The following is a 13,501-nucleotide window of genomic DNA, read 5'->3' on the forward strand; positions in this document are numbered from 1 at the left end:
CAGGTATTGGTGACACACCATTCTATATATTTTAAGGATGTCTTAACTTCAGAAGTCAGGAAATGTGTTGTGTTGGGGAAAAGGTTATGCCTTTGTTTCCACAGGAAATGAAAAGCTATGAACTCCTTCAAAATTAATAAAGATCAGATTTGACTGAGAGAGACATCCTGAAAATATTGGCTGCAGACACGAAGAAACAAATCAAGAAAAACCACAAGACAGGTGACATATATGCTGATCCCTCTATATCAGAACAGCTCGGAGACTGAGACATGATAAATCTTTTTGGGTACAGAATTCTCATGACCTATCTCATTACATGCCATCCTTTCATATAGCATGGAGATTTATATAACAGTTTTTATGCAGGTGCCATTTGCCTGCTCAAACCTAGAGCAGAGAATCATGTCTAGCTGATTTGTGCACACTGCACATTCCATACTTGTGTTAATTCAGATATGTATGTTACCTTTAAAAAAGTTTGTGTGTTTTCAGAACTAAAGGACCAGATACCAATGAAGACAGGACAAGTAACCCAGGTGATCCAGCCTCTTAGAATGTCTCCATTGCTGTTTCCTCAAAAAACCTGCATCCAGGACAGCTTCAAAGAGGCTAGCTAAGATGGTCCAGCTTCACAGATTATTCCAGTCAGGACTTCAGTTAAGCCCTGCACTTTCCGTCACACAGAGACTGGACAACAAATGATACAGCTCGCTCCCCCAGGGCTTGACCATTATCCTAATTTTCTTGGAGTCCCCAAAGATGCTGTTGCCCCAAGACAACAGGAAACAATGTTAAGAACATGACACCCACCTTCATGAGAGGTGGGATGGGTGTTTTTGTTTGTTGTATGGGTTATAGATGTTTGCTGTTGTTTAGGGATTGGCTGCAAGTTGTTATTTGTGGTGATGCAAATTTAAATTTATATTAGTTATCCTGTACATATATTTCTACTCTTGTTTAAGTGATTTTTGTATATTGATACAAGTTAAGGTCATCCCTGTTACACCATACTGTATATATTTTCTTCTCTTGTTTAGGTTTTGTACCTATGAAACTCATTTAAAAATGTAATGTAAAGGTCTGGTCCTTGAAAGCTACTATTACAAACTGTTTAGGATAGTTCAGAAATGCAGCTTAGTAGTTAGTCACCTATAACAATCAAACTTGTAGTCATGTTAGGTATGTTTTCAAGGTTAAACAGAGATATAGTTTAGATAGGTGGTCTTCAAACACTTCACAGATCTACAGAATATGGCGTTTAAGATGTTTAAATAACAAGGATTTTCATGACATGGGCTATATCTGCTCCTGGCAGCACCAATCTACTTCAAAGAAGATGGTGGGCATCAAAGAGCCTCCACACAGAGCTCCTTCAAATGTAGCAAAGCTAGCCACTGGGCAAGACACTGCCCTTCCTCAACTGAGGCAGAATGCTGTCCAGACTGGACAGGCAGCACACAAAGGAAGTTGACTGCTGAATTTTGCCAAGACAAAGTAGGCCAGTCCTACAAAAATTCCTGTTTCATAAAAAAATTATCTCAGATATTCTCATACTGTAGGCTGAAGATGGATGACCCAACATTGTAGATGAACCTTGGATAACTGTCCAAGCAGCCAGCGGTTTCTGTGATTTCTATAGTTTTGAAAGTTGCTCACTCTGTACTTCCTGGTTGAAGACTAGATACTTATACTCTTTTTTGTTTGTTTGTTTTTTCGAGACAGGGTTTCTCTGTATTGTTTTGGAGCCTGTCCTGGAACTCACTCTGTAGACCAGGCTGGTCTCAAATTCACAGAGATCCGCCTGCCTCTGCTTCCCGAGTGCTGGGATTAAAGGCATGCGCCACCACCGCCCAGCTGATACTTATATTCTTATAGTTTTCCTTGTTACAAAATTGAGAAAAGATGGTTATTAAAGAGATGTAAAGTTTATAAAAGTTGAGAGACATAAAAGCTTGCCGGGCGTTGATGGCACACGCCTTTAATCCCAGCACTCGGGAGGCAGAGGCAGGCGGATCTCTGTGAGTTCGAGGCCGGCCTAGTCTACAGAGCTAGTTCCAGGACAGCCTCCAAACATACAGAGAAACCCTGTCTCGAAAAACAAAACAAAAACAAAAACAAAAAAAGCTTAAGTTGTTTATCTAAGAAAATGTTTTAAGTTCTAAAAAGATATTTTTAAGTTAGTAATACTGTTGTGCCAGGTTTGTGGAATCCCAGAGACTAACCCAAGGGGTCGACACCGCTGATGCAAAAGCCAAAGGTTTCTTAGCTGCCAGCTGGGATCTCACCGCTTGGCGGGAGATGAGATGAGATGAGATGAGATGCTCACCAGCCAAACAGAGAAGCCTTTAAAGGGAAAGGGGGAGGGGGAGTCCTGAGTTTCAGTTTCCAAGGTAACAGAGATTACTTAGCATACCAAAGGTTATCATGAGACAAGGGTCTTGAGAAGAGGGGAGGAGTCCTGAGGCTGCAAGTCTCAGTAGGGTTGCCATAGTTACAGAGATTACTTAGCACAGCAAGGTTTTTATACAAGGTTATCATAAGACAAGGGCCTTGAGAAGACAATGACTGCCTTTGGTTAGGTAGAATTAACTGGCACACTGTGGTCTGGGATTCCATGGCCGGAGCCCATCCTGCGATTGTGGGCTAAGGGAGCAGCTGCCAATGCTGTTCCAGCTGCTCGTGGGTCTGAGCTTCTCATCACGTAACCCCCTCGCTTAGTTGGGGGCTTTTATTTATTTGTATTTATTATGTTTTATCAAAATTATGATAGAAAGTGATTTAGGTACAAAACTTTGGACTCACCAAAATAAGAGATAATAGAATACTTTCTCCAGAGTTGCCAAATACAAATGGACTGGACATTGTGAATGTAGTTCTTACCTGATAATTGTGCTTATTGATGTTAGAGAAAGAGCCTTTTATTGGACTAAAATGGGGAGAAATATCTCAATAGGGATAATCTTTTTGTACACTGCCTGAAGATGTGTTTGCATTTTACCTCGACTGCCTAAGGCACCTTCTGATTGATTTAATAAAGAGATGAATAGCCAATAGCTTGGCCAGACAGGATAGGCAGGTCTTCTGGGCAGAGATAAGAACTCTGGGAAAGAATCCGAGGCTGGAGGAGATGCACCAGCCGGACATATGGTACTGAGGAGAGGTAATGGCAGATCTGCCTGCCTCAGCCTCCGGAGTCCTGCGCCACTATGTCTGGGTTATTTTATTTGTTGTTGTTGGTTTTTGAGACAGGGTTTCTCTGTGGTTTTGGAGGCTGTCCTGGAACTAGCTCCTGTATATCAGACGGTCTCCAACTCACAGAGATCCGACTGCCTCTGCCTCCCGAGTGCTGGGGCCTGGGTTATTTTTATTTGTATTTGTGTGTGTGTGTGTGTGTGTGTCTGTCTGTCTGTCTGTCTGTCTGTCTTTCTGTGTGTCTGTGTGGGTTTGTGCATGTGAGAGCGAGAGCAGGTGGTCACAAAGCTAGAGAAGTTAACTTTCCTTGGAGCTGGAGTTATAGGTAGTTGTGAACAGTCTGACATGATGCTGGGAATCCAGTGAGGCCCTCAGAAGAGCAATGCATGTTCTTAATTGCTGAGCCATCTCTCCGGCCCCTGGCCTTTGGGGTCATCAGTCCCTTCCTCTCTCTTTCACTTCTCAGTCTTGAGGTGAGTTGACTTATTGTGCCCACATCCTCTGTGATGTGTTGCCTCACAGTGGGCCAGAAACACCGGGTCTCATCAGTCATGGACTGGAGCCTTCTAAACTGAACCAAAATAAGCATTAGTATTATAGATCACAAAAATTTGTGTGCATGTGAGTGCAGGTGTCCTCGGTGTCCAGAAGAGGGAGCCGTTACAAGTGCTTGTGAGCTGCCCAGCGTGGGTGCTGAGAATTGAAGTTGGGTTCTCTGCAATAGCAAATGTTCTTACCTATGAGCTGCCTCTCCAAGCCACCATCAGAAAAGGTTTTGTAAGGCAGGCTTCCCATCTATGAGGGAGGATGAAGACATCTCAATCACCTCTCACAGCAGCCTCCTCTTAATCCTTTGCTTCGAGCATTAAGGTTCAATATTAACACAAACCTTTCCTGACACTATTTTCGTAAAGATTATTTGAAAAGTTTTTTCTTACTTCTGTGTCTGCGTGGGTCTAGGATGTGTGTGGGGATGTGTGGTGTCCCTGTGGAGGCAGAAGAAGGCAGGTGCTGGGAAGAGCACGTGTGCTGGGCACCACCCCAGGCCCTCCTGACAAGATATGAATGGACAATTTTATAGTTCACACTAGCCAAGAAATCTAGTTCACACTGTCCAGCGCTGACATCATAGTGAAAAACCTCAATACACGCCCCCCCCCTTTTGAGACTCAGAAGGTCGCCTCAGTGGAAAATTCCCCAAGGTCTTTTCCCCTAGGCAGAGAACCAGGTCTGATTAGAAAGAACATGGGGTCCAGAGTGCTAAGGAAGGAGACCGGCAGGCTGTAGAGATAAGTGCACATCTGACCTTGTGGTTTCTCCAGGGAGGATGAGTTATGCCCGCACTTCTGACAGTCCCCTATTGCTTGCCCAGATCTGCATCTGCATCTGCAGTGGCTCCACTCCTTATAATACCACTATTACTTTGCTTGCCAAGATTATGTATATAAAAAGAAAACTGTCCTAAGGCCTGGCGCGTTCAGTTAGCCGAGCTGCTGAATCGCCCACAGACACCTGTGTAAAAAATTAAACCTCTTGCGGTTGCATCCAACTGTCTGGTTATTGAGCTCGGGACGTCACCGGGGTATTCAGCCTGAAGCCCGCTTACTTCAGGTCTTTCAATAGTTGTCTCTCACAGGTTCCCTGCTCAAATTTCAACATCTGAATCTTGGCCAGAAGAAATCCTAAACGAAGGTTAGCGTATGAGTCACGTGAAAATATCCTACGCGAGCTGTGCGACAACAAAAGGGTTGAGAGGGTAACAGTGGTGATAGACGCATGCTATGCAATGTCCGTACGCTGTATGACGGTGTGTCGCTGTGGCCGGTGTAGTAAAAAGCTCAATGGCCAGCCGCCAGGCAGGAGGTGGGGGAGGGACCTCTGGTCAGAGAGAGGAAGTAGGAGGAGTTCAGACCCGCGAGAGGTGAGGAGACACAGGAGGCTGGATGGGTGGTACATGACAGAATGTAGGTTAATAGAAACGGGTTAACTTAAGTTATAAGAGCTAGTTGAAAACAACCCTAAGACATAGACTGAGATTTCGTAATTAATAAGAAGTTTCTGTGTCATTATTTGGGACCTGACAGGACAGAGAAAGACTTGCTACAAATATGTATTTCCCACGTATTTCTGTATTTGACTTGATACTATAACAATTCGTGAGTTCAAAAGGTATCAGAGCATTTTAATGCTTTGTTTGCATTCAAAATGCTTTTCTCTAGTGAGAAATGATTTACTTTATTCTTTACATGTATAAGGCATTTCTCTGGAATGAGTTCTTTTATGCATTCAAAGTGTATTGGGCCAATAGAAAGCTTTATGGCATTTTTTTTTTTTACATTTGTAGATCTTTCTTCCTGTGTGAGTATTTCATGGATGTGAAATAATTTGTGGTATGTGAAGGATTTCTCATGTTGTTTACAATTTCTCACTGAAAATGTTCTTGAATTCCTGATCCTCCTGCCCCTACCTCCAAAGCACTGGGAATACAGGAGGGAATGCAATTCTTGAATACTGTTTCAAAGTAAATCGCTTTGTACACACAGAACATCAAAGTTATTCGTTTGTTTGTTTTTTTGAGACAAGGTTTCTTTGTATAACAGCTCTGGCTGTCTTGAAACTCACTCTGTAGACCAGGCTGGCCTTGAACTCAGAGGTCCACCTGCCTCTGCCTTCCAAGTGCTGGGACTAAATGTGTGTGCCACCACAGCCTGGTTTTCTTTTCTTTTCTTTCTTTCTTTTTTTTTAAGACAGGGGTTCTCTCTGGCTTTGGAGGCTGTCCTGGAACTAGCTCTTGTAGACCATGCTGGTCTCAAACTCACAGAGATCCGCCTGCCTCTGCCTCCCGAGTGCTGGGATTAAAGGCGTGCGCCACCACCCGGCTTACAACCTGGTTTTCTAAATAACCTTGAAGTAATCATTCTTGGTGAAAAGTTTACAAGAACAAATAAATTTGAGCCTGAGCTTGTTTTGTTCTATTCTCTTACAGCATCATGACATGTTGAGATTCTCTTTTGGGATCCTGCTATCTCTTGTGATTCACTCGTCTTCAATCGATTCCCTGGTTTTTGTGCTAATATTTAGTCATCCCATTGTTTTCTCCTGAAATAGACTAAGACTAATTATCTTCCATAGCATTTCTATGGCTGTGATGAAATGCCATGACCAAAACCAATTTGAGTAAAGGGTTTATTTGTCTTACATATCCTAAATCACAGTTCATCGAGAAAAGCTAAAACAGGAACTCAACCTGGGCGGGAACCTGGAGGCAGGAGCTAATGCAGAGGCCATGGAGGAGTGCTGCTCACTGGTTTACTCCTATGACTTGCTTAACCTGCTTTCTTGTAGGATTCAGGACTACCAGTCCTGGGATGGCCCCACTCACCTGGGCACACCTACATCAACCCCTAATTAAGAAAATGACCAGTCTTTTTTTGTTTTTTGTTTTTTTTTTGAGACAGGGTTTCTCTGTATTGTTTTGGAGGCTGTCCTGGAACTCGCTCTGTAGACCAGGCTGGCCTCAAACTCTGCCTGCCTCTGCCTCCCGAGTGCTGGGATTAAAGGCGTGGCCACCACCGCCTGGCGAAAATGACCAGTCTTATGGAAGCATTTTCTCAATTGACGCTCACTCCTCACAGATGAATTTAGCTTGTGTCAAGTTGATATAAAAACTAGCTAGGACAATTGACTCCTTGTTAACTTGACATACCAAAACAACACCATTAAACAATAACCTTTCCTTTTTTGTTTATCCCACAGAATTCATATTAATAAATATCACAGTATAAAGCATATTCCAAACTTAAATGCTCCACAGTTTTTTACAAATTCTCTTTAAAAGTTCAGTCTTTTAAAAAAATCCAAAGCCTCTCCAAAGCCATAGAGAAACCCTGTCTCGAAAAACCAAAAAAAAAAAAAAAAATCCAAGTCTCTTTTAAAATCCAAGGATTATGCCAGGTGGTGATGGCTCACGCCTCTAATCCCAGCATTTGGGATCTCTGTGAGTTTGAGACCAGCCTGGTCTACAAGAGCTAGTTCCAGGACAGCCTCCAAAGCCACAGAGAAACCCTGCCTCGAATAACAAAACAAACAAACAAAAAATCCAAGGATTATGTAGAATTCCAAATTTTCTTTAAAAGTTCAAGGTCTTGTAACTTACATCGTTGTGCCCAAATGCTGAACCCCAAATCACCAAGAGACACAATCTGATGCAAAAGCAAAAAGTCTTTAATTAACAAGTTAACTGTATTAACTTGCTTCCTCCAGCTGTCCAACACAGTGGGTGGAGTCAGAAGGACCCAGAGGGACCATGGGGCGGGGAATTTATTGGGCAGAGCAAAAGGAGTGCCTGGGGTCCACAACAGTTTCAGGATTGGTGCACTTCTGGCCTCGGGTGACCTGGCCTGTGTTGATTGGTTGACTGGTTGTTAAGGCCCATAGGCCCTCCCAGTATGGTTGCTTGCCTGAGACCTTCAGCCATCAGTCAGCTAGGCTGTATCACGTACTCATAGAGAAGATATGACACTAAGACCACCCTGCCACCTCTTCTGAAATAAAGCAAATTCCAAGAAACAGGCCTGCGGTTTATCTGTCAGTTAAAGATTAGCTTAATTGGAAAACTACAACATCCTCAGGAGATAGGCCTGAGCAATAGTAAATTGTAATAGTTAGGATCGGACCCTGCTGTCATGTTACCAAGCAACAGAGGAGTCCTACCCCTGACCTCTGGCCTTGTAGATTAGGTTGCCAGGCAACACAGCACACCACCTCTCCCACTGACCTCTTGGCCCTGCAGCTGCAAGCACACCTTCCCCCATCCCCTCCTCACTTCACCTATATAAATCCCTTTGGGATGAAATAAAGTTATCGCCTTGATCAGAATCCTGTCTTGGCATCCATTCCTGTATCCCCTGTCCTCCATCTTTCTCCTAGGTATCTACCAGACCCAAGTTGAGTGTCCTGCGGGTTGGGACAGTTGCTGTGTTCTGTGTGGTCACTGTTACGAAAGATGGTTAAGAACACTGTCTGCTCTTCAAGAGGTCCTGAGTTCAATTCCCAGCACCACAAGGTGACTCACAACCATCTATAATGGGATGGGATCTGATACCTTTTTCTAACATACAGACATAAATGCAGACAGAGCAGTCATCCAAAAAATAAATATAGATAAATAAAATGGTCACTTAAAAAAAAAAGAATAGGTCTGAAAAACCCTGAGACATCACTTAGCAGAGTTCAGATGCATCCTTAACCTTGCTTGGTTTGCAAATACAAGCAAAACTTAACTCGTACTACTTATTTTTAAAGACTTTACCAATCTTAAAGATTTGTTCTTTGTATTTATGCATATATGTGTGTGCCTGTGTGTCTTTCTATGTGTGGGTTGATGTGCAGTTTTGCTTATATTTGCAGTGTTCTTAACCACTGAGCCATCTCTCCAGACCCCTCAGGCCTAGTCTTTATCTTAATTTTTTAATAGCTAATAAATGTAGTCTGGCTGGCTCAGTTGGTACAGCAGGAGAGTTTTTCTTTTCTGTTTGGACAGGGTCTCTTCAAAATGGGTCCCCAAATGGCAGAGTCCTGATTGACAGCCTGGGCTCAGCACAGGCTGGACTCTGACCAGGTAAACAGATAAACCACCACCTAAAACCAGCATTCCTCAGAAGCCTTGTGAAGAGGCGGGCAGTGGGGCATCTAGTTCCCTAGAAACTCAGACAGGCCAGCAACAGATGAAAGCCACACAGGTAGCCCCCAGGCTGATCTGGCCTGTGAGCCCCACTCTGCTACTCTGACTCCCAGGCTGTTCTAACTTACAGGCCTCCTCCTGCCTCAGCATGCCGTACTGAAAGTGACAAGGCTCTCCCCGCCTTGTGCTATTCTCTGCATCCTTACACACAGTCTCCGTGGACACCCTAGCTGCCCTGGAACTCACTGTAGATCAGGCTGGACTGGGACCAGCCCCGGCCCCTGTGAGGTTACTTTTAAGTGACCATGTTTATATGTGTTGTGGTCATTTTATATTAGATTTATTTTGAGGTTATTTAAAAAAATGATTTGGTGTGCTAATGGGGGGGGCAAACCCAGGTCTTCATGCTAGAGATGTGGTCTATCCCTGAGTCATATCCTGAGTCCACTAACATTTAAGATAAATATTTATCTATTTAGTGTGTAATGATCCCCTGGATCTGGAGTTATAGTGAGTCACCATGTGGGTGCTAAGAGCCACGGCCAAGTCCACTGCAAGAGCAGCGGTGTTTAGCCACCTTTCCAGTTTCGTTTTTTTTTAATTTAATAATTTTATTTTATTTTTGAGACGGATTCATGGTGTGGCCCTTTTTGGCCTATAACTCTCTATGTAGATTAGACTGGCTTTGAATTTACAGAAATCCTCTGCCTCCTGAGTTCTGGGATTAAAAGGCATGTATCACCACATAGAATAATCTTTATTTATATGTGTATAAGTGCTTTGCTTTTATGAATATATGTGTGTATGTATGTGTGGTGTATGTGTGTATGTGTGGTGTATGTATGTGCACCGTGTGATTGCAGTGCCCATGGAGGCCAGAAGAGGGTACTGGATGCCATGAAGTTGGAATTAGTTACAGGTGGTTAGGAGGAGCAATGTGGGTGCTGGGAACTGAACCAGGGCCCCCTAAAAACGCAGCCAGCTTTTAAGCACGGAGTCGTTTCTTCAGGTCCGTTGAGGGCACTTTTAAGTGTTCATGTTTGGATATGGTGAGTTCACTTTGAAGTATCTCTTTGTAAATTTGGGTCATATGTTGTTAGTGAGACGCCGCCCAGCCTTGTTTTAAGCCTGAGAGGTATCAGTAGAATCGTTTCATTTCAGGATTAAAACAAACAAACAAACAAAAACCACGGTGTGTGTGTGTGCGTGTGTGTGTGTGTGTGTGTGTGTGTGTGTGAAGGACACCCCTCGGGAGTCTCTTTGTCAGGCTGGTGGTATCTCTTCCCTGCTGAGCCAGCTCGCAGACCCTGTTTATTCTGTTTCTGCTTTGGCCTGGTCTCTTGCTTTGGACAAAGGGGCTCTCGCCATATCTAGAAAGTAAACCTGGAGTTTCCTGTGTCCACTCATGTCCCTTCATTCAGCTGGAGCTGCAGCAGAGCACCAAAGACCAAAGACGAGGCCACACCAGGCGACAGGGGCTCTGGGAGCGTGCTCAGCTGTCATCCAGGCAAAGGGGCGTGTCCGCGCCAGCTGTCCAATTAGAGACGCGGACATAAAGGAGTGGGAGCCACAGGGGCGAGGAGAATGCTAGAGCTCACAACTCCTTTTTTCACGTGCGCACAGGAGCTCACAACTCCTTTTTTCACGTGCGCACAGGGTCTCAGCCGCGAGATGAGTGAGGGCCGAGGGCGCGGAGGCGCAGGGGTAACCCACGGGAACCGCCCTCTGCTTCGGCTTTGGAGTCTGCACGTGTGGCCATCGCTGGTTCGGCCAGGTCCGGCGCGACTCGGCCCTGCCCGGCTCCGCTCGACTCTGCTCGGCTCTTTTCGGGTTTCCTCTCCTCTGTCTGCCTCGCTTCGGCTCTGCCCGGCTCTGCCCCGTTCGGCTCTGCCCACCTCGTCTCGGCTCCTCTCGGTTCCGACCCGCTTTGTTCCGCACCGCTAACCCATAGTGGTGACTCCCGGCTCAGGTGCGGGGTCAAGCGAACTTCCAGCCCGTCCTTGCTCCCCGAAGAACGGGAACCCGTTTTCCTTTAAATTTTCCAAAACTGTAGGTGGCAGGGTCTCGAGTGCACGACTCCCTGCCCTCTCCGCTCTCCCTACATCCCCAGGTTTTCAAATGTCAGTCTCCCCTCCATTTGATTGTAGCTTCTGTCAGATGTCACCAGTGGTGCATTCCAACCAGAGGCACTGTTTTAGTTATAATTTTAGAACAAATGAACTATCTTTACTTTTTTTTTTCTTTCCCAAGATTTTTGATTCTTCCTTTGTGAAGGGGGGCGGGGAGTGTCAGAGCTAGTGTATGGAGGCCAGAGGACAATTTGCTGCATTAGGCTCGCCCCAGGCATTGAACTGAAGTAGCCAGGCTTGGTCAAAAGCGCCCCTACCTGCAAGACATCGGTGTTACTGTGACTATTAAAAAAGGGGGGAGTGGGCGGTGGTGGTGCACACCTTTAATCCCAGAAAGGGAGGCAGAGACAGGATCTCTGAGCTCGTGGCCAACCTGGTCTACAGTGCGAGTTCCAGGACAATCAGGGCTACACAGGGAAACCCTGTCTTCAAAAGAAAAAAAAAATTGAGGATATTTTTTTTAATGTTTGTGTTGTGTGCATGTTGTGCGTGCGTGCGCACCTGCCCCTGTAGGTCAGAAGAGATCTGGTGTATAAATGCCTTTTTTACATATCAAAGCGGTCTCTGACTGAAGTTAATCACAGCAACTGGGGGGGGGGGTGCCCAGGTTCTGAATGCATCTGAAAGGACATGCTTGGATGCCTTAACTTTTTCTGTACTAGGGCTCACCTCCTAATGACTTCCCTACCTCTGTGGTACTTGCTGGCTTTAGTGACAGTCCTTTCAAACTTCAATCCAACCTTGTAGGTCTCATATCCCAGATTACAAAAATTGTAACTCTTAACCTTCTCTTGGAATTTAGCACACTTGAGGCGCACAGTTGAGGGTCTTGGAGGAAAAGCTGCCCTAGTGTCTGTGCTAAGAACTGGTGAGAAGCAGCCCAACACCCATGACAGTGATCTCTGGTGGCACTTTCACTATGTTCTGACTTCCTGTTATCATGGGAAAATTAATAACTAAAAGACAAACGTTTAGGCTGCGACAAAGAAAGAAAGCGAGTCCCCTGACCACGGAGTACGTGATCTGAAGCTTGAACCCACAAGCAGCTGTCTCAACATCTGCCACTACCCCTTTGCCTTGAGAAAACTGGGAACCAGATGGCCTCTTGCCCTACCAGTCGTAAAGTAAGCCCCTGGCCCACAGATGTGCCAATTCATTTTACCTAACTGGACGACAGTTGCTGCCTTCTCCGTTCAAGGCTCTTTGTTCCATGATAACCTTGTATGGAAACTTTGTGTGCTAAGTAATCTCTGTAACCATGGGAGACTTGCGGTCTCACGATCTCTCTCCCATTTTTTTCTCCTTTAAAAAAAAAAAAACAACGCCTTGTAGTTGTAAGACTGTGCCTTACTCTCCAAATAGAGTAAGGTCCTGGCTGGTTTGGTTACTTATTAAAAAACCTTTTGCTCTTGCAGCCAGTGGTTATTTGGCTCCTTGGAGGTTTTGGGCTTTCCCTGGGCACAACAGGTGTAACCTCCTAGCTGCCTCCAATGGGAGGAGGAAAAACAGGAACAGTTGAATCGGTGATACACATCACATAGTTAAGTTACTTCTCTAAAAGGATATTTTCATTCAACTAGGTTGGATCTATTATTTTCAGTGACCTAGCTAGATGGCTAGATTGATGTTGTTAGTTGAAATTCCACAGACCTTCTGTTTTCATGTGTTGTTATAAGAACAGAAGGAAAAACTATACTGTGTGTGTGTGTATAAGTGCACACATATGCATTAAGCCATCATACAGATGTGATATATTTTATTAAATGGTTTGTGATATGGTTTTCACTAAAGCAGGAGATGGGAATTTTTCTCACTTAAAATGGAAACATTTAATTTATATGGAATTTCTCCAAAGTGCTGCACATCCATCCATTTATTGGTGAGCAGTGAGACCTGAATTGATGATAGCACTAATGTAGAAATAATTTACAAGTATTCATGTTGTTAGATATTCATTTATGAGCCACTGAGTGTGGACAGATTTTGTAGTTCTGAGTATGTTATAGAAATATATTTGGAGAACACAGAGTTGCGTGAATTTCTTTGTGAGGTGAGTATGTCAGTTTTGCCATTATTTATTTATTTATTTATTTTCAAGACAGGGTTTCTCTGTGGCTTTGGAGGCTGTCCTGGAACTCGCTCTGTAGACCAGGCTGGCCTCGAACTCACAGAGATCCGCCTGCCTCTGCCTCCCGAGTGCTGGGATTAAAGGCGTGCGCCACCAACGCCCGGCTCATCTTTTACATTTAAATACATGGGATGTTTAGGACTCGGTAGCTTTCTTGGATGTGGCTGTGAGCTTCAGCCATGAGGAGTGGGCTCTGCTGGACCCTTCCCAGAAGAAACGGTACAGAGATGTGATGCAGGAGAACCTCGCTGACTGGACTTCTATTGGTGAGAATAGACTGCGTTAATTAAAGAACAAATATTTCTATATTTCTTGCTCATTAATGAGATTTCAGTATTCAGGGTGTAAAAAGGAATACTTTGGTAA

The sequence above is a fragment of the Mesocricetus auratus genome, unplaced genomic scaffold, assembly GCF_017639785.1.
Source record: "Mesocricetus auratus isolate SY011 unplaced genomic scaffold, BCM_Maur_2.0 Super-Scaffold_100022, whole genome shotgun sequence".
Taxonomy (NCBI): domain Eukaryota; kingdom Metazoa; phylum Chordata; class Mammalia; order Rodentia; family Cricetidae; genus Mesocricetus; species Mesocricetus auratus.